The sequence below is a fragment of the Strigops habroptila genome, chromosome 3, assembly GCF_004027225.2.
Source record: "Strigops habroptila isolate Jane chromosome 3, bStrHab1.2.pri, whole genome shotgun sequence".
NCBI lineage: Eukaryota > Metazoa > Chordata > Aves > Psittaciformes > Psittacidae > Strigops > Strigops habroptila.
Genome location: NC_044279.2, coordinates 78,526,033 through 78,549,860, shown reverse-complemented (window position 1 = coordinate 78,549,860; position 23,828 = coordinate 78,526,033). Strand labels below are relative to the sequence as shown.

General features: G+C 39.3%; 1 protein-coding gene and 1 long non-coding RNA gene across 10 annotated transcripts in view; one reads left to right on the top strand and one right to left on the bottom strand.

Moving 5' to 3' along the window:
- The first annotated feature begins 568 nt into the window (after positions 1-568).
- Positions 569-23,828, top strand: part of ATF7IP (activating transcription factor 7 interacting protein) — a 107,573-nt gene continuing 84,313 nt past the window's right edge. For 5 of the 9 annotated variants that reach the window (XR_003990700.1, XR_003990699.1, XR_003990695.1 and 2 more), the window contains exon 1: positions 17,490-18,594. The gene's annotated coding sequence lies outside the window, so the exon portion shown is untranslated. Of the gene's footprint in view, positions 1,079-7,550; positions 7,572-7,722; positions 10,684-17,489; positions 18,595-23,828 lie in introns of those variants that run through there. The other 4 variants (XR_003990698.1, XM_030480554.1, XR_003990697.1 and 1 more) reach the window with 4 other exon arrangements.
- Positions 11,712-16,242, bottom strand: LOC115605716. The gene is made up of 2 exons (XR_003990701.1): positions 15,859-16,242; positions 11,712-13,651 (listed from the first exon to the last, which is right to left on the bottom strand). It is a non-coding gene; the product is annotated as an uncharacterized LOC115605716 (long non-coding RNA).

Here is a 23,828-nt window from a genome sequence, read left to right as displayed (position 1 = left end):
AAACCCCAAACCTATCTTTTGGCCACATGCAGCCTCTCGTGGAGAAAACTCAAGGCTACCCCACACACAGCCCCGAATCTGGATAAGAGGAGAGCTGCAAGCAGCTGATAACGTAGGTTATTTTCAGAGGTGCCCAGCGGACCTCGGGCCAGAGAGGCTACAGAGGCACACAGCCCTCAGCTGCTGTGGTGGAAAACTGAAGAAGAGCACGGAGAGCAGGAAGGGCGGGAAGGACAGGGCAGGAAGGACAGGAAGGGTGGGAAGGGGTGAGGCATGATCGGCTGCTCCCACCCTGCCCCTGAGCCGTGGCCCCGACCCCGCCACAGCGCCCTCTGGCAGGAACGGCTGCACTTTGGCCCCGACGCGTTATCAGCAATAACCATCCTCCACCGCCTGCCAAGGGGCGGAGCCACCCGCTCATTTAAATAACTCGACAGCTCATTTGCATGCTGCCAAGATGGCCGGCCCTGCGATTGGCCGGCTCCGAGGCAGCCCCCACTGCCGGCCCCTGTGCCCACGGAGGGGGCGGGGTTAGGACAGAGAGGGGAGGGGACATGCGGCTTATTTGCATAACGGCCCGGCGCGTGCGACGGGGGTTGGCGGCGTTGGTTCCTGGAGCGGGATCCGTATTTGAATCTCCAGCGGCAGCACCGAGGCGGGCGGGAGCGGCGGCGGCGCTCGCGCGGCGCTGAGGCAGGAGGGGCGGCGGGACACAGGGGCGCAGGTACGGCGCGTCCCTTTCGCGGCGCGAGCGGCCGGGCAGCGGCAGCACTCTGTGTGGAGCGCTGCCCCGCGCGGCGGTAGCGGCGGCGGCACTAGTGCGCATGCTCCCGGGCTGCAGCTTTGCACACGCGCCGCAGCGCGCAGCCACACGGGCTCACAAGCGCGGCGCAGCTACGCGGGCGCTGCATGGGAGCACGTGACGCAGCTCCAGTGCAGGCGGCGGCGCGCATGCGCGGTGCGGTTTTCGCGCAGAGGTGGCAGCAGGTGGGGCGCTGGGCGCGGGGCGGTGTCTTCCTCCGCCCCCCCACGTGTGGAGGGGTCCGTGCGGCAGCGGCGGCGGCGGTGGCGGTTACAGGTAGGTCTGGCGTGGGGCAGGGCACGGCTGGGGCACTCCGCTGAGTCCTGAAGGCAGAGAGAGCTGGGCAACACCGGGCAGTTGTCTGACTGCATTCTGTCCTGTGCATGGGTGACGTGAGGTGCAGGCGCCTCCCATGCGTCACCAGGCGGGTGTTTGGGTGGGACAGCAGTGTGTCTGCCTGGCGCCTCAAGAGTGTTACCTACTCTCGGAGTTGGGGATGACATGAGCTGAGTGGTGCTGCACACAGCTAGTGGGTATCCTCACAAATACAGCAGGTGTGGATGTTGAGTGTCGCGGTAGGAGCAATGAGGAGAAAACTTTTTTTTTTTCCTTACTGCAATCAGTAAATGCACTGATGAACTTCAGATTAAAGTTTCTGAAGCATATGGGTATGTGGTTTACTAGAAATAAGGTTGTTTCAGTGGGAAAAAAAGGCCTAGTTGTGCCTTATTTATGCGATGTCATCAGTAAACAAGGCCAGAGTGGCCGCTCCAGGTTGTCATGAGTGCCCATGCCAAACAAAATGGCGAAAGTTAACAGATTAAGTAGTATATTAGTGTAAAGAAGGCACATTTAAACTTCTAATTTTCTTTTAATTTAATTATTCAAAATACGAAAACTGTGTTTATGGTTAAGCGTTTCACACTTTAATTCTCATGTCACATGGTAGCCTACTGGAGGTGTAGCAGTTTTTAATGTCTGTGGATAGATACCCTTACTGGATTTCCTAATCTCTGGCAGATACCCAGTGGAAATGCCTACATTAGAATATTCTGTTGTGTAGTTGTAATCTTGAAATGCATCTACCTATTGTAATGTTGGTGCAACCCTTAACACAGAGGGCCTTGGATGGGAAAATTGGATGGAATTGTTGATGGAAAAAATATTATCTTAAAATAAAGGGGTGAATGGCTCAACTGTTCTGGGCAACAGTCAATGAGCTTAAACCTGCATCCTTCATGCAGTCACAGAAAAATAACACTTGTGCATCTAAACAGCTTATTTAACTTGCTAATTGGTGAAAGTAAGAGTATGTTAATGAATGTGTGGTCAATATCCCAGATTATACAAACACATGCAATATTATTATGAATAAATTTATTAGAATTTGTATCTGCAAGATCAGGATATTCTACAGTCATGCTGTTTGGCTCTCTTTTACAAGTTAAAATATATTTTGGACCATAATCTATTATACCAGTTACCTAAAGTAGATACTAGTAAATGTATTTAAAAATGAAAATATGAAGGATGTGCTTAATTTCTGCATAAATCTGAAATTAGTAAGCTAAATATGAACTCTGTACACAAGCAGTGGATATTAGTGTAAGAAATAAGTATGTTTTTCTGATTAGGTACTGGTTTGTGCAGTCCTACAGGAAGGTATGAAGGGGATTATGACCTCGAATATTAAGAATTCTGTGGAAGGGAATAAAAAAAAACACAAAACCCGCTGCTATTTGATATGTGATCTTGGGTAGGTAATTCATCAGTTTTCAGATTTCTGAAGTGAGGCTGATGATAGTTGTCAGGCCCATCATAAAATGTATTCACTAATGATTGCATGAGGACTTGTGCAATTCGTGAATTGTGGCAACTACACCCACTATTTATTCCTCATATTTAGCAGTTATCATCCTATTTTCTATGCTCCAGAAGTATCAAGTTCCTATCTGTATATAATTCAAAAAGGAACTGTACTAACAATTTTGGAGAGCAATACATTTTTTAATAAATGCCAAGTAATTAAAATACAGAAAAACTTGTTTTGTCACTGTTTGTAACTAACTGCTTATTGTGTGTTCTTTTTCAAAGAATCTCAAGAGATCTTTGTGTTCCCATCGTTATGTTTTAGTTTAGTACGCTTATTACACTGCTTGGAGTAGGAGGCTTTTTATCAGCTGCAACCTTGCTACCAAATGTAGCTGTGCTGAACTGATGCTTCCTGTGATAATGTGGAACAGTGTAGTATTTTGCTGTATGAATTAATTTAACAAGACCATCTTAGTGTTGTGAAGGCTCTAAACTGATCGTAACAAAATTGATTCACAGAAGGATGCAATAATTATATACATCAATTAAAACAGTCAATTTGATGCTCTTAGTGAGGGACCTCTTAGTTTTCATTTCCTACCCATTACAAAGTCAGTTTTCAAGATGCTAATCCCGCTAGATACTCGTACATGCTATCCTCTGCTGTATTTGCTGAAACCTCCTGCTTTAGCTTGTATTGTTATGCCCATTTCATGTATTTAGAAGATCAATATTAACTGTAGTACATTAGTTTCCTGTAAAGGCTCCTTTAGTAATGCTTCCATTTGGGGCATAAAGACAGGAAGTGTGGTACCATATAGTACAGTATCATAGACATATGCTTTCATCGCAGCATGGGAGGTCATCTTGCTAGGCAAGAGACTGAACGACCTATGAATAAAAGTAGGTCAATTTTAGATACTGACTTCACAGAATCTGCTGTAAACAGAAACCGTTTACATGTTAAGCAATTTTTAAAATCCTATTTTTGTAACTGATTCCTAATTAGTTACTAAATCCTCATTTTCATTGTGTTTGATCGAGATTTTTGGGAGAAGGCGCTTTTTCCTGTTACAGACAGACAGTATTTCCATAGTGAAAGGTCACTGACTAACCAGATACTCCATTTTCGATAAAAAAAAAAAAAAAATAAAAAAATAAAAAAATTCTCCCCATCTAGATATTTTTAATAGTATAATCATTGATTAGGCTTATGTGGGCTTACTGTCAGAAATTATATTTATGTCAAAAATCTCAAGGTTATTCATGTAATGGAGATAGTAAGGCCAAAAGATACTTTACCAGTTGCTCTTACTTAAATAGTTTGCAAGTTGAATGCCTTTTTTTTTCCCCCCCCCCCATTTACTCTCCACGTGGTATTTTTCTATACTGTGGGCTAATTATGTGCTTGTGAGTTTATTTTGGAAATTACTGCAGTGACAGAGATGTACATCAGAGTTTTCATAAGGGATATTAGGTGAGGAAAATAAGGTACAAGTTCTAAAGCTATTATGATACGTGAATGTGGGGATTTTTGGGGGGTTTTTCTTCCTCCCAAATATTTTTATATAATATTTCTCTTAAATTCAGTGACATCCAAGATTGTTAATATTTTTCAGCTAAATTTATGGTTGGACTCTTTACCTCTCCTTAGCATGTGACATTATTCTGAGAGGTGTACCTACACACACAAAAACATATTGGGAGCTCATAAACTGGCCAATACAAATGATGCTTTCACGATGTATATTTGCGACTCTGTTTCAGTTACACTCTTTGCACCATATGCTGTACTGTATGAAAAAAAACTCTACTGTTTCTACCATATTCTACAAAACTGTTCGTCAAACAGCAGTGACTTACCCAAATACAGGATGAAAAGGATTGTTGTGTGGGGCAACAAAAACCTTGATTTTATTTTTGACAGGCAGAGAGAAAACGATTCTTTAAAGTGATCCCTGTAATCAGCTGTTCTTGTTAAGCTGGACAGTTACAGAATGCCTTAATCTCTGAATAAAGTTTAGATGTGACTTGAGTAATACTTTACATTTAAAATTCCTCAGTCTTGGTTTAGATATTGAAGCCTGGTGTGTGATCCCAGAGGTGACTGAAGTCTTCTAGATTTCAGATTTTTAGTCAAGAGGATCTGGAGCATAGATTTTGTCAGCCTTTGAGTTCTGGTTATTTTTTTTTAAAGCAAAATTTTGCATGATGATGTGGAATCTTAATCTTCATTTGCCTGAAAAGAGTACGTGTATTATTCACAATGTCTTTAGTTGTCTTACCTTTTTTATTTGTCTGGGGTTTTTTGTTAGTTTTTTTCCCCTCCTTATTTAGGTAGCAATGGGAATCAGAAAATCCTTTAGTTCTTACGTAAAAAGCTTAAGTCTCTGGAAGCATCCGATTATTAAAGTTCATTGTTAGCCTACAGATCAGCCTATAAAAGTGACTATGATCAATTTTAGAAATACAAAGTACTGATATGATATTAGTTGTCCAAAAACTGAATCTTCAGAATGCATTAGTACCTTTTCTTTTTTTTTTTTTTTCCCCCCAGAATGGTAAAGTTTGAATTAAACCAGTACATACTCTAGCTTTTCAGGGTGCATACAACTGAACTGTGATTCAGAAATGGGAGTCTGGTTTTGGTTGGGGTTTTTTGTCTTCAGTTGCACATTCTGGTTTTAGTTAATGTTGTAGTTCTTATCTCTGTCCTGTCTGAACTATTTGTGTCCATATATATGCAAAAAAAAAAAACTCAAGGTTGAGAATAGAATTTCAGCTACACTTGAGTTTTATGTGGCTTAGTGTTTTATGTTTTCATTAGAGGCTATGCTAGACATTAATTAAAAAAAAATTAAAATGGTGTTAGTGAAAAATAAATGCCTGCATAAAACGTAAAAAATGCATGATCAAGATTATTAAATGGCACTTAGGAATTCCACTAAGACAAATGTGTTTAACAAAATAAATAATCTTTTTTTGCTTAAGCAGAAAATTGCAAAACAGTGTATGACAAAAATGGTTAATTGTACCATGACCCTACAAGTTTTAGCTGAAATCTGCTCAGTTCTAGCATAGTAGTACAATTTTATCTGAACATTGTTTGTCAATTGCTTTATCCATAGTAATTCTTGAAATACTTGTTGGTTTTCAGTAAATCTGACAGTAGTAAATATCAAAGAGAATTAATTCCTCAAGTTTTGTGAAAACAAGCATCTGGGGTGAGAAGAGGCTACCATTGTCCGCAGTGAGGGAACTTGGCAGTTACACACGGTTTTGGGAGGATAACTTGCTATCAGTCAGGACATGGGTATTGTCTGTCAAAGCAGTATGGAGGCTGTTACAGCAAAATGCAATATTCGGATTGGAAGTGTGTGTGCACTCACTTGCCCTGCATGGTAAAGCACCAATGATAACGTGAGGTTACTCTGATTAAGTAGTAGCAAGACAATAATTCTGCAGGAAATGTGGTTTCATTAGTTCCATTGCTCACTCATTACCTTGTTCGGTACCACTGACGTTATTTTTCTAAATCACCAGTGTATTTAATAGCAAGTCTCCTCCCCCTCCCCTCCTTTTTTGTTTTTTGGTAATAATTCCTTGGTGGTGTAACTGAAAGCATAATAGTAACTATGTGGTATTAAATAAATGCCTGATGTTAGCTGTATGTTAGCTTCCACCATATCACTGTGGAGGAATTCGGAACACTCTGTGTTTGCGTGTATATTGTATAAATGCCGTTTATGTTCCTTCGGGATTTAAAAGTAACTTTAAAAAAACCAAATGAAACAACACCACACTGCACCCTTTAAGATGTTTTATTTTGAGCTGTGAGTGTTATGGGTGACTAAAAACTGTACTCATGAGTTACTAGTTTTTATTTCTTCCAGGAACTAACATCAAATCATGAGAGGTCTTAGTAAATGAGATGTTTGTGTGTGAAGTTTTTGTTTTTTTTTTTTTTTTTTAATTTCTAAGATGTTTAGGTAAACTAATAGAGCTTTTTTGCTGTGCATAAGTTACATATTTTTAGTACAGGAAAAATGTTCTTCTCTTTTTAGATCCAATTTCTGAAAATGCTTTTAAGTAAAATCAAAGCACAGGTTTTTATGAATGGCTGTGAATATGTCACCTAGCTGTTAAAATAACCTGTATATTTGCTCCATCATTTTGTGCTGCCTAAGCATTATCCTCCACTTCAGAATAGTGTAAAGAAATGATGGGAGGGGAAAACAAAAACCAGCAACACTCACCCCTCCCCCCCCAAAACAAACAAACAAACCCCACAACACAAAAACCCGCGACAATAAAACCAGGAAAAAAACCAACCTCAAACCCAAAAAGACCCCATCAGAACAAACCCTGACACAAAACTAAGTTCCTTCTGTCTTTGCCTCCAACTTACTGCAGTTTTCAGAAGTCATTTTAAAAAGATGTTGCATTCTACTTCTTTGTAAGTCTTTTCAAAATGTGTTTAGTAGCAAACTAGCATATAGACGTACATGGTTGCTGACTCCAGTCCATACATTGAAAACTTCTTTCATTGGTCCTACCATCAAGTGGCTTTGAATCATAAGACGACATCAAATGTGCAGATTTTGACTTTCTGGACTCTAGTGTTCCTTATCTCATGATCATCATGGTCTTGCTCTTTTCCCCAGTGGTTTAAGTTGTTTTTATCTTCGAAGTCCTTGCAGTCCTAAGTGAAAGCTGGGATGTTTCTTGAAGTCAGTCTGCTGGCCTGTGAAAATATAGGAGCAAAAGAGGGTTTCAGTACTTGGTCTATTGAGACTTCAATTCAGATGCATACAAAGAATACTAGTCTCTCTCATGAGTTTCATCAGTGTAAGAATTGTTTTGTCCACTTAATGTTAACTAATATAAAAAAACAAAACAAAACAAAAAAACCCCAACCAACCTAAAGCAAACAAACAAAGGAAAGTAAGTGAGAAAAGTGGATGGGATGTGGTTTGCAGAAAAGGAAATGTGGATGATATGTAGCTGACTGGTTTAAGTGCATGATTTGAGTGAAAGAAATTATTTATCCTTTGGCTGCTTTTTTACTGCCCTTGTTATATGAAATAACATAAAAACCTATCTGAAAGTCCAGAATTTTCTGCCTCCTCATGACTTCCTACATACAGCCCCAGTTTAAAGTCTGACTTAATGTAATATTTAAGAGGGGTGAGTGTGTGGGGGTGTTATTATTTATACAAGGCAACAATTTGAGAAATGACAGGGTACTATTCTCTTGAGTTTCTTGTTTGATGTTCATGAGAAGGTTGGAAAATGGACTATTTTAAAATTTGACTTATGACTAGAATAATTGAACTTGCTGAGATGCTACTGCAGCATGTTCGCATGTCATCAGAAAAAGGCAGAGTTAAGGTTGCTTGGAGTCTTTGTTATGAATTTAACAGAAGTCTAAACATAGCAGGTTATGCTTAAATTCCATTCTGAATCTCTTTAAAATTACCAATTTTCTTACTTATTCGTGGTGTTTGGAGGACCTGTATAGGTGCCACCCTAACTAGCAATAAGAAATTGTAGTCCCACACTAATGTAGGAATTCCATGTTAGTGTAGATTCACTTAAATATTTCCTGGACCTACGCATTCTCAGATAAGTTATTCCAGTCTTAATTTTCAGTTTAATAAAACATCAGGTTTTATTTTCAAATTAGTTTGGTTAATATTTTAACCTGTTAACAGCTGTGTATGTTAACTGAAGTGAACTCTTGAGTGAATACATATGGTTTCTTACCACTCAGCTACATTTGTTGCAGTTTGGGTTAACGTATTTCTGCATATTCATGAAGCTTTTTGACAAGGTAAGATGACTGACTGCAGCAACTGGAGTGTGACATGGGTTCTGTTTTCTCTGGCTTGGTGAAAGTGTTCTCTGAATTTTATTTTTTTTTTTTCCTACAAGTATTCTCTATTCAAACCTATTTAAGGTCATTGAGTTTCCATATATCGAGCTCAAAGACTGAATGTTAGAGAATGCAGTGTTGTACCAGTGCAGCTCTTGGGTTCCAGATTAGAACCTCCATAAGTTTTTGTTGAACTTCTAGGACTGGATGTCAGAATTCACCTTTTGATGTAGGAATTTTGTAGGTGCGCTAAACATAGAACTCTCTTCTATTTAAAACATAACTACTGTGGAAATCAAAGTCTATGTATATTTGTCATACAAATTAAATACTAAGTTTGAATTTTTATATATTGCAAAATTACTGTAAATCCCTGTAAGCTGAAGGTGTTCTACGTATGAAGTTTAGAGTAAGCAACATGGAGTTATAATTGACAGAAAAAAACTTTTTTAAATTCATTGTAAAATTTGATTTAGTAATGGGTCTTGGGGAAGAAAAGCTTCAGTGTAGTGGGTAATTTTAAACTAATTGTAATAAAGTTTTTCTCCAGTCCTCACAAATTTGTTTTGAGAGACTTGTCTTTTGGGCATTTGAACTTCAAGCATATTTTTAGTCTTCTGATTCTGTACAGTATTACCAAAGACAATAATAATCAATGTAGCTGTTTATACATATGTGGCATGTGCTGCTTGTGTTGCAAATCATGTTGATGCAAGGACAAAAGGAAAAGCCAGGTGGTGTATAGCAACATTTCTGAAGTTTGAAATAGTAACTGTGGTGCTGATGAGTACATCAGACAACTACTGCTGGCATGATTAATAAGTCCTGAAATAACCAGCTACAGCTGGCAACAGACATGCACAGTTATGTAAGTTCAGACATTTTTCATAAAAGAAGTATGTGGAGGGCATTTTCTCCCACTTCTGAGGGGAGGGGAGCTTACTGTGTTGAGCTAATTTTGGATGACAAAGACTTTTTTTTGTAGAAGGCTAGGAATAATACAACATTTAGTTTCCTTCAGGACTGCCCCATATGCTGTTGCAATTCTTTTGTTTTAAAATTAGCCAGGTTTGGATTTTGTCAAGGAGGTGCACATGGTGAAGTGAGGCAGGTTCAGAGGAGCTCCCTCCAGAACTATCTACTGTTGCCTGGACAAGAGCGTGTGATTGATGTTAATGAACAGATACTAGAGAGAAACTTCTTATATTTTGTTCTGATTGCGTTAAGATTGTATGTTTGTTTGACAAACCCTTTATTCCCCTCATAGATTACCAAACCAGTTCTTCAGGAGCAAACTATTCACTATCATTACCAGATTACAGCAAAATTCCTGAAGGGATTCTAGATATGTCTTCTTCGAAAAAAAATTACTCAACATATTACATCATTCATAAATAATTAGATACTTGATTTCTGCAGGCACTGATGTTCTGGAATATTCTTGGGGTTTTTTGTTAGCTGTCTTATAAATTGATCTTCCTGTTCCCTCCCCCCCCCCCAGTAAACTTTTATTGGGCAACTGATATTATACAGCGTTTTAAAATAGGTGGTGCTGTAAAAAGGTACAGATCAGTTTTTTAAGGTTTTTGGGTATGGATTTTTAATTTTTTTTGTTTGTTTGTTTTTTTGTTTTAAGGCTGAAACAAGACTACTCTTGAAAAGTATTCCCTAATGTTTTTCAGTTCTATGCATGATCTGGCTCTGTTTCTGTGGCTGTTAATATGTGACATGGATTCCAAACTGCCTGGAGTCGGCAGGGATTTGAAGTATGCAGTACAGTTCCTGGATCAGAGACCTAGGAGGGCGGCCTCTCGGTGGTTTGGGGTTTATCTTAGTTTTCTCTTTACCAGTGGTGCTCTGAGTAGGTGCAATGTTGCAGCTGTGCCTTAACCATTTCCTGCCTGTCAAGAAACCATTCCTCTTCCCCCCCCCACTCTGCCTGTGCAGTTTGTTGCAGTGTAGCAAAGAGGGAGGTGCTTTGCTGTACAAATGTTTTATCCACTGCTGAGTTGTCACTGAGTGGCTGGTCTTGAGTGCACACTGCAGCCATCTTAATCACATTTTCAGTGCAGCTGAGACAGTGCAGTTTCAAAATGGCTGTCGAAGTGCTCTTCATTGCAGCAGCTTAGCTTGGCTGTATGCAAATGAGCAGAGCTGTTGGCATCACATGCGCCAGACTTTATTGGTGACAGAGGTAAGCACCAGCTCTGTTTTGCTGAGAAACAATTTGAAACTTTGTTTAGGCAAAATTAAGTGCTATAAGCTGCATAAATACTGTCCTTTTTTGTCAACAGGAGGGTGGCTTTTTTGTGGTTTGGTTTTGGGTTGGTTTTTGGTTTATTTTCATGGTTTTTTGTGGGTTGTGTGTTTTTTTTTTTGTTTTTTTTTTTTTTTTGGTGTTTTTGTTTTGTTGTTTTTTTTTTTTATTTTTTACCCAAACTTGGTTTTGGGTTTGGTTTTTTTTGTTGTGTTGTTTTCCCTCCTTCCATCACTGAATTAATTCATAGACCTCTATCTCTTTTCAGAGAGTACACTGGGTGGCACAGGAGAGGTCAAAGGTCATGCCATCTGTTTTGCCAATCAAATCATTTCATTTTGGCTCTTTCCTTAGCGGGCCAGAAGAGCTCTCACTTTATGCTGCCCTTTCTCAAAAGCTTGCCGCATTCTTTAACTAAAGCATAAACAGTTTATAACCATTGTTAAATTTTTGTAATCAAGTGGTTAAATTTACATTTGATCATCATATTTTCAACATGTAACTTTTTCCAGTGGTAGGTAAGAATTACAAAGCCCGCGTAAATACATTTGAATAGCAATGATAATGTAAACATTAACTATTCTGCAGGTAGCAGTTATTTGCTTCTCAAAAATAACATTCATTTAAATTCTGCAGAACTATTACAAATGATAGGATGAAATTTTCAAGGTTTTTTGGGTTTTTTTTTGTGGTTTTTTTTTTTTTTTTTTTTTTTTTTTTTGTGTAGCTTAATTGAAATCCGAGTTTCAAAAAGTGCTAGTGGTTTCAACATGGCCTAGTCTTTTCCTGTGTATGTTACTGGTTGGTGGCCTAGCTATATGTCATGTTCAACACTCATTAAAAGGTAGTTAATAGGTGTCAGTGTCTAGGGACATGAAGGTGGGAGAAAAGTAGTGCTCAGCATTTTTTCCGTTTGGGAGGGGAGAACAGAAAAGAGGAGAAAGAAGACATTTTTCCTCATGACTCATTTTCTTGGTTTGTGTCTGTCTGAAATGCTAGTTAAGGTCTTTATGGGATCTTAAGATGGACAGGAGTTAATTTGAGAGTACTTAAATAGGGAGTTACTTAAAGTTCTCCAGAAACGTATGAGGAGCAGCAGAAGAGCTGGATAACTCATCAGGATGTAGCTCATAGTATTTTCTTGTCTGAAGTTGAACTTAGTGCTAAGGATGTGAAAGTCAGTACGAAACACCTAAAAGTTTAGTCCTTCCTCAATATTTTCTCACAATTAATTTGGAGCTTTTAGCTGTAGTCAAGCACTTCATGGTTAAATTAGTTTTTAAATACCTGTTCCCATAAATGATCTTCTACAGTTAATGATAATAAACTGTTTATAAAGAAACAAAGTATTCTAGGCAGATCAGGTTCTCAGGAGATGTGGTTTGTCCACGTTTACTGTGTGTATTTAATGTGAAGAACAAAAAAAAAAAAAAAATCGGTAAAATACAGGATTTTAACCCAGGTTGATTGCTGACTTAAGCTAACTCTGATTTGTAAGTAATTAGTCATGGGGGTTTCCTGCATTAGGATAAAAGATCAGTGACAGGAACAATGCGAATGTGTGGTCCCAGGTGATGATGAAATGCAGGTAGGTAGATAGCGCATTACTTGCTTTACTGCTAGTAGAATTTTGGTTAGTGTCAAATTTTAATTCATAGTGGGCTTTCTTGATTGGGGAGGATAGTTAGGTCCTGAGAACATCTGCTCACTTTAAAATGTCTGAAAACTTTGATAACAAATTTTACTTGAATGCGTCTTGAAAAAATGCGAAGTTTTGCCATACATCCATCTAATGAATGCAGATTAATAATCTCATGAGATTTCCTTCCCATCCCCCAAACAATAATCTTTTTGGGTTTGTGCAAGATACTCTTGAGTCAAGTCATCCTGACACCAGCCTTATGATGATTACTGAGGTTTGTGCTGGTGTGGTTTTTGGTCAGTTATTGATTACAGACGTTAATAACTCATATTGTTCTAACCAAGCAGAAACAATTCATTCTTTATAATGAGGTCACTGAACTCCTACTTTGTAATCATTGACAGGGGATGAAATTTTATGTCGAAAACATACTGTACCTAACACATCCTGTGGTGATTTGTTCTTGTTGGTTTTGGGGGGTTTGGTTGGCGTTTTGGGGTTTTGTTTTGGTGGGGTTTTTTTTTTGGGGAGGGGGTTGCTTTGTTTTTTTAAGGATCGTATGAAAACGTTATAAAACAGTAGGCCTAAAAATTGTCAAGTACTGTTGGTTCTGTTGGGTTTTTTTAATCCTCTCTTTAGTGGGAACATGAAAAGGAAAAGTAGCTTTTTTTTGACATTTACTGTGGAGAGTAGTTCTTTACGTGTGTTATGTTTGAGTAAAATATTGTACATTCACACCATTCACACAGTCCTTTTTTGCACCATTTGTTGCCCATGTTTTTTTCCTGTGCACTGAGTAAGCTTACTCTCATTTTACAGAAAAGTCACAGGGAGACTGCCAGAGTTCAGAGGAAAGCTCTTGTCACAATGTCTTCCCTTCCCTTTGGTTTTGGTTTACTTTGCTCTTTAACAGGCCATTTTGAAAAGAGTATCATTTTTGGAGGTGCTGAACAAAATGGCTGGCCCAGAAGGGAGCAGCAGCATTTTGCTGTATGAGGTGGGTGGTGTGGTTTGCGTTTGGGTTTTTTGGGGTTGGTTTTCTTTCTTTCCTAAAGTGGGTGTTGGAATGCATGAAGTATGGTAGGTTTTGAAAACTGTGCTGTGTATGGAACACAACCCTGTTTCCAGAAGTCCAAGTACACTGTAATGTTTGCTGTACACTAGTACTGGCAGCCGACAGCATCACCTCTTCTCTCTTCCCTCCCATGGTGTTAATAGCTTGTTCTTTAGTAGTCAAAAAGAAAATGAGAAACACAGATTTACCTGCATGAAACAAGGCACTTCCGTAGAGGGGCGAAAGGGGGAGTTTTTATTAAATACATGAATTAGATGTTCATGATTTGAATTAGAAATAGTTGTGTATAATGAATTAATGACTTCAACTGAATTGATTGGTATACATTTTTAATGCGAGATGCATTGTCAGACTCTGCTCAGTGTTCTTGGGTCTGCATTTTCTCCACTTCTGAGAGCTGCTGCATTCTAGAACAATTAGCTTTACACTGCTGATAAGTGAACTGGAAGGATAGGTTTTCAGAAGTAAATACATGGCAAATGGGTTAGCAGGCTCAAACACACATACTTTCAAAGAGAAATGCCCAACATTAGTTCACTCTGAAGGGCTGTATAGATTCACAAGATTCACTTTTTTCTTCCCCTCCACCCCCCCTGCATATCCGATCATAAGAAGATGATTTTACTTTGTTTTGATTTGTGCTCCAAGTATTTGGCCAGTTTTTCATTACTAAATCGCATTTGCATGGAACCATTCTAACATGGCTTGATTATTTTTTTTATGTTCCTCTTAAAACTCAGAATTGTCTCAATTTGCACAGCTGCATCTTCTTTTTTGGTAGGTATTTTGGGAGCAAACAATTTCAGGCAGGATTCAAAACAAACTGGAATGGACTGCTGAATTAACGCAGTCCTACTCAATGCATGCAAATCACTTTCAAACAGCCGACTTATTTGGTTCTTTAGGTGCTAGAAATAAATCGTTACCAAGCACTTGGAACTGTTTGGAATCTTAAATACTTAATCACATTATGACTATTATTAAAGAGTTAAATTGGATCTCTATTTTTAGCTATGAACTTTGTCTTCAGAGGAATTGCAAGTAAGGCAGATGCTTGTTTTCTGCATCATCTTGATTTGCGGGTTAAGATCCTCAGCTTTTCAGTATTTGTTTAGTAAATGACAAAATTACTCGTTTAAGTGAGCAAAATATGGTTCTTTTCTGAAGTTGATAGGAAGTCAGAACAGTTGTTTTCCCTTTCTAAAGGACAGGAAAGGAGTGCAACATTAGACTTACTGCATGAAAGTTACCCATTTTACGCCTTCTCTGTCCCTTTCCTACAGAAGAAAAGCAGATACAGTTAGTGTCAGCCCTTCCCCCCTTCCCTTTCCTGCCTTCCCTGCTCCTGCTGTTGATGCATGCTTCTGCTGTAAAATATCTTGAAATAAACCACACTGGCTAAGGTAATGGGCTTGATACACAGTTCTCTACTTCAGAAATGAACACAATTTTCTGTGTCTTTCATCAAAGACCAATGTGACAAAAACTTGGGAGCTACAAAGCTCTGGCTGACTCTTATGTGAATAATCTGTTTCATGCTTTGGAGAAGGGGGTGTTTTGTGTTTTGGACTCTGTGTGTGGGTTGCCTACAGAAGGCCCCGGGCTTTTCATTTTCTTTTGCTCTGGTAGGTGTGGGGTGTTTTAGCTTTCTTCTTCCTCCCCCTTTTCCTCCCCTCCCCCCTCCCCTTCTTTTTAATCAAGCTACTGGTGACACGTTTTATCATAGTTGGTTTTATTTCATTTTAGACACACTTTATCCATCAAATGCTTTCCTATCTAAAATTGTGTCTGAATTAGGCAAATCACTGTGGCAGCCTTTTCCGTACCTTTCTAATCTAAGATGAATCAACTGACATTTAAAATTCGAGCCTGTCATCTTTGGTATGTACCGATTGAAGCCATACAGCTAATGGTAATTATTTCTAACACCACTGGCCTTACTAAGTTTGACTAACATCTGCTCTTGAAAATCGCTTCTGATGAGAGACTTAAAAATTGTGCATGTTGGAGCAAGAGTCCTGTTCGCTGGCTTGGAGAAGCCAAAGTCAGGTGTTTCCACTGACACAATGCTCAATGTGGAGAAGGCAGGCAGATATTTTGTGTTTTTTCTGTAATGAGAGTCACATGGAGTATGTTATGGTTTATTCTCCCACATTAGACTCCAACTACACCCACCCTCCCAAAAAAACCCACACAGAAAACAAAAAGAAAAAAAAACCACCACCACAAAACCAAAAACCCCCAAAACACCCAAATACCCCATACTGCAGCTAAAGCGGTCCCTGGACTAGTTCTCAGGGCGAGTTGGCCAGCTGTAGTTGTGTACGGCTTAGCAAGCCCTCGGGTTACTTCAGCTCGCCTCTAGCCCGGGGCCGCCCCCTGTGCCCCACTTAACCTAGCCGGTGCGTTTCTGATTGCTAAACCGATGGCTCCTCCTCTGCGTTACAACTAGCGTTATAGCGAAAGGCCGGGCGGTGCGGGAGGAAGGCAGGGCCGAGAGAGTGCGGTGACTCAGCGCGAACGTTCTGGAAGCGGGGTGGTGCCTCCCCCAGACGGCAGATGGAGAGTTCGCCCATGGGGCTGTCGGCAAGCTCTGGCGTGGATTTCCCTGAGCGGAATGGAGCTGAGGATGGAAAATGCTCCACGTAAAAGGCTCTTATTTTGCAGTATCCGTTTTTCTGTGTTGAATCATATTGTTATTCTGGTATTTCTGCACAAGGGTGTAGAGCTGGGGAGGGGAGTGGCTCTGTGTAGGAAACACGGGGGTTTTTTTGTCTGCTTTTTTAAAGCAGCATTGGTGCCCTTTATTTTTAAGCTCAGAGGCTGTTCATCTGATGATTCATTCTGCAAATGACAACAACATCACTGGAAGATGTATTCTGCACAGTGGTTAAATGTGCTAACACACACACATCTGCCTGAAAATAAAATAAATCAAAAGATACATGTGATGTAAAAGTAGAGCAATACCAGAGCACTTGTATACTTAATAGTTCTCATTTTAATGTGACAGTCATTCTGGAAAAATCATTATTTTTTCCTTACACATCACTTTAGGCTTTTGGATACAACAGCTGAGGATGAATTGTAACCACCAATGAAGAGTAATTTGCATTACTAAATACTTTTAGACAAAAAAAAAAAATCTATCTTTTTGACATTACAGATGAGCAAATTCTGTTATGCTCAAATAACCTAGAACCAACCTTACAGCAAATTACACTCACAGTGGGAAAAGGAGAGGTGTAAAATAATTTGACTATGTATAGGCTTGACACTGTCGACACTCCAAAGAGAATAGTGTAGGGAACTTGAAGAGGCCTGTGGTGAAAAGCAGGCTCTTCTGGTCCTGAGGGCCCTGTCTTTGCCTTGCAGGAGGCGACAAGCATCAGTCTCCATCACTTTCCCCTTCCACTAAATGGTGCCAAGCTGCAACTGCAGCAGTGTTACTAGATGTGTAGCTAGTCAGACTTTAGCTGTGGCTTTAATGCGATTTTATTCAAGGTTTCACAAATTCATGTTTACAGTTAGTATAACAACTAGTATGTCTATTTGCATTGATTTGTTGCATGCTGTAGGAGTTTCTTATAAGGCAGCAAATGAGGGCAAAAAAGGTATTGGTGAATGATTCGTCCTTTACATATGCACATTTAATACCAAGCAAAGCCTAGGTTTTGGGGGGTGGGGTTGTGATGGGTTTTGTTGTGGTTTTTTTTTTTTTTTTGAAACAGCATTTATAAAATATAATTCATTTATTAATGTAATTGGACTTTGGAAGGAAAAAGGTTAGAGTTAAGAAAATAACTGTTTGACATCAGAGTGAGGCTGAAATCCAAGCTCCTGCCTCTACTTGTCACTGTACCTTTCAGGTACTTGAAAAGGTAATAATCCATGGCTGTGGATGGTTTGGGGTTTTTTTTGTTCGTGTTGTTTGGTTTTTTTTTTTAATCTAACGAAGAAAAAATACATGTGAAGTGGAAACAGCACATCAAATGGCCATACTTGTTATCTGTCAGCATTAGATTATAAATTATCTATTCTACTTGTAGCTGGTATTGGTTATTGGTAGGTTGCAAAATAATGGAAATATCAGTTTAATAAAAGCTGGTTGCTGAGCATCGCACATACCCCTTTTTTTTGGTGTTATTTCCATTAGTACAGAATGCTCACCAGAATTGCTGTGAACAGTGTAGTGTATAGCACATCCTACTAGGAGCAGGCTTCAAGGTGGAATTTTTTTTGCAGAGACTATTGTCAGTTTTCACTTGTATGAACAGTAAGTGCAGCAGTTGACTTCTGATGTGGATCTGGGTTATTAGTAAAAAAATAACTATACGATGTATTCTAGAACCCGTACTAGTCTGGCAGGGAGGGGCTTTGCTCAGCAATATTCTGCTGCAATTTAGTCCTGAAATGAGGCCCCTTTATGTAAATTTTTACTGGCGCCAGCTAGCTGTAACTGCAGTCTGGCTGCGCGTCGGCAGTACCTAACATGTGTCATGGACTTCTGTGTGTGGATTGCAGGAGCTCTGGACCGTAAGAGCCATGCTGATGAAAGTGAAAAGATGCACAAAATAACCTAGGTGTAATTAGATTGCCAGTAAGTGAAAATACTGTGAGGAAATTCAAGCTTTCTTTTTTTTTTTTTTCTTTATAGTGTGCTGTCTTATGCTGTGCTATAACAAATTTATGCTTGTTGGTACTACTGTGTGGCATGTGGGAGGTACTTCACTGCACATAGTTGCTGCAGTGCTAATAGTTGGCAGCACAGAAGGCAGTACAAAGAGTCCGACTGGAGGCACTTGCAGTTGCAGCGTTCCCTTGGAGGCTGTGGCATGCTCAGTGAGCTGCAGGGGCACTCCTGGCACCTTCAGCCACTTGTGTGGAGAAGTGGGAGTTCCAGCAGGCTTTAACAAGCAGATGTAGGCTACTAGCTGAGTGGTACAACAGCATAGCTCAGGCTGGCTAAAAAATAGTACTCATGCTGCTGTGTAAACAAAATGAGATCTTAGTATCAAGATGGCTGACCTGGAAGTCTACTTGTAGCTCGTGATACTTATGCAAATGAGCTACATGTCAGTGGCTTACTCAGAGGAGGAAGCTCATTTTGCACGTGCCACCTTCTCACCAGGTAAGAGGAGCAACTTGTTTTCTGCATTAATATTTTAGAGGCCTTTGAAGTTATTTTTTCCACTTAGGTGCCCACCCCCACTTTGGCATAATGCCATGAAATAAATTTAAATGTGTTTTCTGGGGAGCCTGGAAGTTGTTTGTTCTTACTGTAATTGTTTTGAGGTTGCTGTTGTTACAGAGAACATTAACTAACAATTGTTGTAAAATGTTTAGTTCAGTAAAACTGACAACTTTAAAAATATTAGAAATAAAAGTAGAAATATGAGTATGTAATTTTTGCTGCTAATGTTACTGGGTTTGTTCAGTTCAAACCCAAACCTCTACTCGTTTGTTACTGTCTTATTGTCTCTATAGTGACACCAGTTGATGCACTGGAGGCTTAGCAATACTGTGAGCTTACCCCTGATAAGGGTGCAGAATTAAGAAGGCTGAATCCACCACTGGTGTGTTTTTTGGCTTCATTGTGTTGTGAAGAAACTTCTTTATTTGATTGTAATTTGAATTCTCTTCTTTTTGAGATGGCAAAGCTGTTAAAATTATCGGACACTGAGCTGTTGGCCATGTGTCTTTTCGTATAAATGCACATTCTTAAGTGCATTTATGTAAGTGTATTTGTAAATAGGGAAATGGATCAGAATACAGCTTTTGTCTGATCTCCCCCCTCAGAAGACAATAAGCTTGCTTTAAAGCAGCAAATTTTAGATTACAGTATTGCTAATTACATAATATACTGCATTGTGGTTATGCATGTAGTGCATGAAATGATTGCATGGGGCAAATGTGCTAGTTCTGCACAAACATAGTTGGGTTGTTTTTGTTTTAAAAATCAAAATTTTGATAGGATGGGAGAGTGGAAAGGGGAGATGGTAAAAGAAAGTGATTGGATCTGAGAAGTCTCTGAGCTAGAGAAAAAGAGATAATTGGAGATGCATGAACAGCTCAAGGAATACATGGTTACTTGAAGGCAGGCAGCTGCTCAAGATAGGCATGTGGAACTGGCAGTAGATGGGCCTTGTCTGGTTGAAGGAAAAATGAGATTAAGCAGAGAGAATAAAACTAAAAAGGTAGAAGAGCAAAGTAGGCAGATGATTTGAGTTTAAAATGGCAGTGATAGGGACAGAAAGTATTGGAGCCGTTCTGAAATGGACTGTGAATTAAGGCCAATAGAGAAAATATAAATATAGTAGGAAAGAGAACTATTACTGGTTGATATTGAGGAGGGGGAATTTAAAATTTAATGATAATATAGGTATAGTTCTGCACTGATATGGCAGTGTAAAATGCTGTATGCCAACAAGTTGGGCCAAGTGAGTCTTTTTTTTGTACGTATCTAATTTACTTTGGTACCTTTGTTAACTTTCCTTTAGTGGTAACTTCAGATTTGATACAGGACACAATTTCGCTTTTCATTTAGAAGTCTGGTCTATATACATGTCCAGAGTAAAAAAAAGTACAAAAATGGTATATGAGGGAGTGTGGGTGTGTGAGAAACTATGTAAGTATATATGTGGTAGATTTTCTAATAAATGACATTAGAATTACCATTAAGAACTATATAAAGGTTGTCCATAAAGGGCAAATTCTGCCATTACGGATTAAAATCTGTCTTGCTTTCATTGCAATATGAAGGAAGCAACTCAGGACCCCTTCCACCTTTTCTATAAAGTGTAAGTACAAGAGTGGAAGAGGAGATATGGCATGGAGTGGGACCTGGAAGATTAGGAAAGTGATTAACAGAAACAAAATGGTCCTGAGAGAAGACCTTGACTAGTCACCTATATTAGTCTTAAAAGAATTTCTCAATTTTTAACAATGATGACATGATTCAAAGCGAAAGAGAAGTCAGATTACATATTTTGGATTTTTTTTTTTTCTTAATAGAAGTGAGATTATAATATCTTGCAGGTGATTTCAGTACTTAAAATCTACAAGTTACAAGGAAGATACTAAAGAGTGCATGATAGACATTTCTTAACAAAGGCTATAAGCAGGTCTTTGTAATCTGCACCCAAGAGTTCTAAAAGAATTGGCTGAGAATATTTCTTTTCTGAGGTGTCTTTCGCTGTAACTTAAAATACATCGGGAATTCCAGAAGGCCTTGAAGACTTACTTATAAAGGTCAAGTAGGATGACCCAAGTCACTGTTTAGCCTCACTTCAATCCTGGGGAAAAATAATGGAGGGACACCTGAGGGAGTCAGTAAATGCAAAAGAATATTATTAGAATTAATGCTGAAGTGGTTTAATGGAAATAAGACTTTATTAAAAAAAAAAAAATAATCCTAATGTAATTTGGTTTAGAACAAGGTTGCTCGGTGTAAATACCTGATATGTGAAATGCAATTATGCCTTGATGCAGTCTTTTTCTTAAATAACAAACAGCTCCCCGCTACCCCCAATCCCTGTATCAAAAACACTACATTGGTTAAAAAGCTTTTGAAGGGGAGAGGGGTAGGAAGCATGCACCAAGTAAAGTTTCTTTGATCGGTATTGTAAAGCAGTTACTTTTGTTAACTTACAGAGGATAGAAGGATTGACTGTTAGAGTCATCTGGATAATTTGCTTTGTGGGACCCGCTCAGTCTACTATTGCACAGCAAAATCTGAAGTTGTACATTTAGAAACCATCTGTTATAGAATATACCTGCGCTTAACAGGAACCCCAGCCCTGGAATAAAGTAGGGATGATAGAGACAAAGAAAAGGTCCCAAATAAAAAGTTAATGTAGAGGGGCTGAAATTTTCTTGAGTGCAGAGAAACAGTAAGGATATCATCTGCTTTACTCTTGCTATAATCTGCCTTGACTATCCTGATAATGTGGATTCTGCCTCAGTACAGGTTGCAGCCCTGTTGTCCATAAGGTTTTTTCTTACAATGTCGAAAAATTAGGAAGGTTTCTGGGAAAAAGCACGAGTCTGGCTCAAGAACAAAACGGTAAAATAATTTAAAAGTTAAACCAGTAATTTAGGTTGGAAGGGACCTCTGGAGGTCATCTACTCTGACTTCTTCAAAGGATGGTAACTTCAAAATTAGACCAAGTTGCTCCAGGGTTTGTCAAGGTGAGGTTCAAAATTGGCAAGGGTGGAGATTGCACAACCACTCTAGATAAACTTTCAGTGTTTGACCACCCTTGTGGTGAAGAACTGCTCTCTGTATTTATTTGGAATGTACCTTGCTACAAAGCTTGTCAGTGTGCTGTGCATTTCTGAAAACAGTATGGCTTTGTCTTCTCTATGAATGCCAGTTAGGTTGTTGAAGAGAGCAATTAGTTCTCCTCACTTAGCAAATTCAGCTCAGTAATCTCACCTCATCTGTCATGTTCTCCAGCCCTCAATCATTTTGGTGGTTCTCCACTGAACCTAGGTCCTGGAAGTGGATGTACCATATTTCAGCTGTAGCTTCACAGGTGCCAGAGTGGAGTAATCATTTCCTTTGATGTACAGGCTGGTTTTGCTTATGCAGCTCAGTTTTGAGTTTGAAAAGAAAAAGTTATTATAAAGCAGTAATTCTATTGAAGCTGCATGGAGGTCTCATAGCAGCCTTCCAGTATCTGAAGGGGGCCTACGAAGATAGTGGAGAGGAACTCTTCATCATGGATTGTAGCAATAGGACAAGGGATAATGGGCTTAAACTTAAACAGGGGATGTTCAGGTTAGATATAAGGAAGAAGTTCTTTATTGTGAGGGTGGTGAGGCATTGGAACAGGTTGCCCAAAGAAGTGGTAAATGCTCCATCCCTGGCAGTGTTCAAGGCCAGGTTGGACAGAACTTTGGGCGAAATGGTCTAGTGTGAGGCGTCCCTGCCCATGGCAGGGGAGTTGGAACTAGATGATCTTAAGGTCCTTTCTAACCCTAATCATTCTATGGTTCTGTGTTCCTTTAGAAGGCAAAAATGACTACTAAAATAGGCTTTCCAGTCGGGGTGGGGGAGTAATGGGAAGCTGGAGGCAGACCAACTAATATTTTTAAAAGCAAGCAGTGAATTTTCTTTCTTTGTGTTTTGTTTTTCCGGAAAGACATCTAATCTTGATTTGAAGACAGGTTTCAAATTAAAAGAATGGCCAGCCTATGGCGCTTAGATGACATATGGATTTGGAACAGCTGATGTATGACTTCCCTCTCTGGCAACTCTGCAGTTGGGTTACATGGGATAATGCTGGAATGAAGTCTTCCATGTAATCTGTATCTCTGGTTATGGGATACAGTTACTTAGTGGGGACTGTTAATGACCTTTATCACTAGTTTGACTTAGAGCTGCTTACATATTTAGCCAAACCATGCCCAGCCTTATACTGATGTGGTGAGACCCCACAAAAGTTGTCTAGATCTTCTGCGCAAGATAATTTCTGGGCCATCTCATCTTGTGGCTCTTAGCCAGATAAGATACTTAGATGATAAGGTCAAGAAAGTTAGCCAGCTTTGCATTAGCCAAGTAAGTGCCTTTCTGGTTTAAGCAAATGGACAGCTAAGGGCATTTAATGGTCTGATGAGACTAGAAATGGTCCTTTTTGTTGTCATACTTTACAAAGTCTTCCTTAATTCTAGGCATTTGGTATTATTGACCAGACATGTTGCAGTGATTCTGGATACTTTTGCTGTTTCCTCCCATCCCTTCCTTTCTGAGAGGACAGTGGGCAAGGCTTAATCTCCATGCAGCAAAACTTGTAACTGTTGAGTGAAAACCCTTAGAGTCAAGAAAAGTAAAATACCTAATAATACTTAGTGATCCTGGGTAAAACAGTATCTTTGTGTAGTCAGTGATTTTTATCATCTTTTTATTTACAATTGTATTTCTCTTCTGTTGTGTATCTTTCTATTAATTGGTGATTAGACCTGCCTTAAAATTTCACCTTATGTGATGCTTTCTTTTTGCACTTATATCTGCTTTGTTTGTTTGTGGTTTGGGTTTTTGTTTGTTGGTTTGATTTAGGGTTTTTTTTTGTGTTTTTTGTTTGGGGTTTTCTGTGGGGTTGTTTTGTTGTTTGCTTGTTTTTTAAAGAAGAACAATATTTAAAGCTGTGAACAGTACAACTTTTGTATTGTCTTGTTCTAGAACTTCAGTGACACAGTCACAAGTATATCAGTCGCAAGTATAGCTATCAGTTGTGGTATAGGGCTGAAATCTGTGTCTATGCGTGTGTGTGTTGAGGTGGGAGGGGAGCAGGTCCCTTGTGTTCTTCATCAGCAACCTCACAGAGAGAAGGGTGAAGCCTTGTTTATCTGTTCCGAATAGAA